At 36.6% G+C, this 3,678-nt stretch overlaps 1 pseudogene across 1 annotated transcript; it reads left to right on the top strand.

Annotated features, from left to right (window-relative positions):
- LOC143545176 (protein COBRA-like) lies at positions 1–3,349 on the top strand (annotated as a pseudogene). Its single transcript, XR_013137380.1, has 7 exons — positions 1–187; positions 883–962; positions 1,068–1,159; positions 1,950–2,313; positions 2,391–2,550; positions 2,633–2,910; positions 3,005–3,349. The product of XR_013137380.1 is annotated as a protein COBRA-like (transcript).
- Positions 3,350–3,678: the final 329 nt, after the last annotated feature.

Raw genomic sequence — 3,678 nt, 5'->3', positions numbered from 1 at the left:
AAATCTCGGCTTTGTGTTACATCTCTCTCTCTCTCACACACACACACTTAAGAAAACAGGGCTACAAAGGCTCACGGATCTAGTGAATCTTGGAAGCAAGTAATGGATTGCTGCTTCAGATCTGTCACAAGATTCTCAATTTCCACAATTGTTCTTGCCATCTTGCTTTCTTCATTCACTTGTACAGGTTTGTATACTTACTCTGCATTTTTATAACCTATTTGGGCTTCTAAATTTGCTTAATTCCATTCATTTTGACTTTTGTTAGCCAAGAATTGTACTTCTATGGTTCAATTGACTTGTGGGTCTGTGAGATTTTGTAGAACTATAATATAGTGAGAAAGCTGGTTACTTGATTAGTGGGTGATTGGGTATTCGTCAGATTAGTTTTTGGGGTTTTGAGATTATAAAGATTCGATCTTTATTGATTTATAGCTCAATTGAATCATGGGTCTGTGAGATTTCAATGATCTAATCAGTTTTGTGAGACAAATTCTTTAATTTATGCAAATTGGTAGCCAAGATCTTGAATCTTTATGGGCCTGTTATGTTTTTTATTCATAGTTTTAGATCTCATTTTCTTTAATGTAATTCTCAATCCCTTGAGTGGTTTGTATTTGTTATTATGCAAAATTGCTTTGAAGACAAAGATTAGTTAATATTTATTAGTATTAGGTCTGTGTTTGACTTAATTTTTTTAAATCTTCATGACTTGTATGGGCTAGTTGTTGAGAGGTTCTTAGCAAATGGTTAATTAACAATTATAATTTTCTATAATATTATATAATTCAGATCATGTGTCGCATCATATGATGATTTTCCATGTTTTGTAATATTTCGGTTTTCTACTCTTGACCCGTTCGTTTGTTTGTTAATTTGCAGAAGCCTATGATGCACTTGACCCGAATGGAAACATTACAATCAAATGGGATATTATAAGTTGGACCCCTGATGGCTATGTTGTAAGTATCAAACAGTAATGTTTTTTTGTTCTTCTAGTATAGACTTGAGGGTGCTTGAATTGCTTATAAAAACTGCTTATCCGTTAATTGCGTTTTTTCCCACAGGCGGTTGTTACAATGTACAACTTCCAACAGTACTGCCACATTCAACCACCAGGGTGGACCTTGGGTTGGACCTGGGCTAAGAAAGAGGTCATTGTTGGATTTAATGGTCGGTTCAGGTCAAGTCAACGCGACCGACCCGAATGTGACCCGGTATGAGTTACACCGGGGGTAACGAATGATAAAACCCACTTAAATGTTAATTGGGCCCGACAATGGATTAGGCTTTGAACTTGTAATTGGGCTTTAAGCCCAATGGATTAATTGATTAAACACTAAAGTATCATCTATATATAGTATACTGTATATACATAATAAAATAACCTAATCCTTACATAAGTAAAAACCCTAGCCGCAGCTCAACATCATCATCACAGTCCGTTTTCCGGTGACCCGTTTTTCCGGTCACCGGAATTTCGCTACTGCCGGATCTTGCAGCTGCTAGATTCACTGTCGCGGAGCTGCTATTGTTCATCGGAGTCACTGCTGTAGTCCACCGGATCTCCGCCGCCGCCGCCACCAGTTGCCGCTGTCACCGGAGCCTTCCGTTGGTCATTTTGATTGTGTCGATCCTCTAGTTTATTTCGTTAGCCTTCGGTGTCTTCCCGGTTTCGATAACCGAGGTATATCGACATACTAATCTATGGTTGTTTATTATTGTTTAAATCGTACTCGTATAATAGTTGTAATCGGATCCGGGTTTTGGGTTTCGGTATATGGTTCATGTTAATCGTTTATTTATCCGCTGCATTTTATAGCTCGTTTATACATATATATATATTAATATTGATTAGTATCTATCGAAACGAGATAATTATTAACTAAAACGGGTTATATATTTTTGACCGTTTTCATTCCGAACCACCGTTGAAACCCAACAGTCATATGGTCCATGATGGGCGGTCAAGCCACCGAGCAAGGCGACTGTTCAAAATATAAAAGTGCACAACCGCATTGCTGCAAGAAAACTCCAACCATTGTTGATTTATTACCTGGAACCCCTTACAACCAGCAAATTGCAAATTGATGTAAAGGAGGCGTTATCAACTCGTGGGCCCAAGATCCTAACAATTATGCCAGCTCATTCCAGGTAAGTGTCGGTGCACCGGAACCACCATCAAAACGGTCAAACCACCCAAGAACTTCACCTTGCTTGCACCTGGTCCCGGTTACACATGTGGGCCTGCTGTAATTGGTAAACCAACGAAGTTCATTACTCCAGATGGAAGAAGAGTAACTCAAGCTATGAGTAAGTATACTTAAATACTTTTATTAAAATATATTACCTTTAACAAATGCTTAATGTCTTAAATCTTTATTTTTCAGTGACATGGAATGTAACGTGTACATATTCACAATTTTTGGCCCAGAAAACTCCCACTTGCTGTGTATCTCTATCTTTTTTCTACAATGAGACAATCGTGCCCTGCCCTACGTGCACATGCGGATGCCAAAATAATGCTACTCATCCCGGAAGTTGTGTAAAGTAAGTTTCTCTTTCATTTATTTATTTCAGGTATATGGTTAAAAGTCGATTATTTATGTTAATGGATTAACATATTTTACAGTGCAAACTCACCATATCTAGCTTCAGTTGTGAACGGTCCCGGTAAAAACAGCTTGACACCTTTGGTTCAATGCACAAAACATATGTGCCCAATTCGCGTTCACTGGCACGTGAAGCTTAACTACAAGGATTATTGGCGCGTGAAGGTCACCATTACAAATTTTAACTATAGGATGAATTACTCGCAGTGGAATTTAGTTGTTCAGCACCCCAACTTTGACAACCTTACTCAGATTTTCAGTTTCAATTACAAACCGTTGACTCCTTATTCTTCTATAAGTAAGTTGACTTTTTTATTAATCATTTCTTGATTAACTGAACTGAAATGCAAGTTGTTAAGTTCTAACTTATGTTTTGTTAATGTTTTGAACAGATGATACTGCTATGCTATGGGGAGTTAAGTTTTATAACGATTTTCTGAATCAAGCGGGACCGTTGGGAAATGTACAGTCAGAGTTGCTATTTCGCAAAGATAAATCGACTTTTACATTTGAAAAGGGTTGGGCTTTTCCAAGAAGAATATATTTTAATGGTGATAATTGTGTTATGCCACCGCCTGATGCATATCCGTATCTGCCAAACGCTGGTTCACGCTTAGGTTTCTCTTTGTTTAGTGTAGTGTCGATGTGTTTGGTGGTTTTGTTTGTGTTTGTTTAATGTTTGAAAAGCCCTTGAAGTGTTCATCTGTTAGTCACACTGCTGTTTTGTCTTGTAGAGTAGTTGAAGTTATAGTGTTGTTTACAGTTGTATAATTTAAACATACATTTGTTAAGTTAAATCCAATATTTGATTTTGGTTCTGTTACCTTGTTTTCTGCCTTTTAGTTCATACTCTGTTAAAAAGTTTTGTGGTGAATGGTGATTGTGAGAGATTAAAAGATAAAAGTGAGGATTGTTATTAACAGAAAGACAGCTGACTTTATTAAAGAGCTAGATAAAAATATATCAAATGATAATATTAAAGCTAGATAAAGATATATTTAAAAGTTTTATGAAAGAGCTAGATACATATATATTTAACCGATTTTGCATCAAAACAAATGAAATT

This window comes from Bidens hawaiensis, unplaced genomic scaffold (genome assembly GCF_021521415.1).
Source record: "Bidens hawaiensis isolate Kalapana, Puna unplaced genomic scaffold, B.hawaiensis_p1.1 tig00013865_1, whole genome shotgun sequence".
Taxonomy (NCBI): domain Eukaryota; kingdom Viridiplantae; phylum Streptophyta; class Magnoliopsida; order Asterales; family Asteraceae; genus Bidens; species Bidens hawaiensis.
This window is presented reverse-complemented; position numbering and strand designations above follow the sequence as displayed.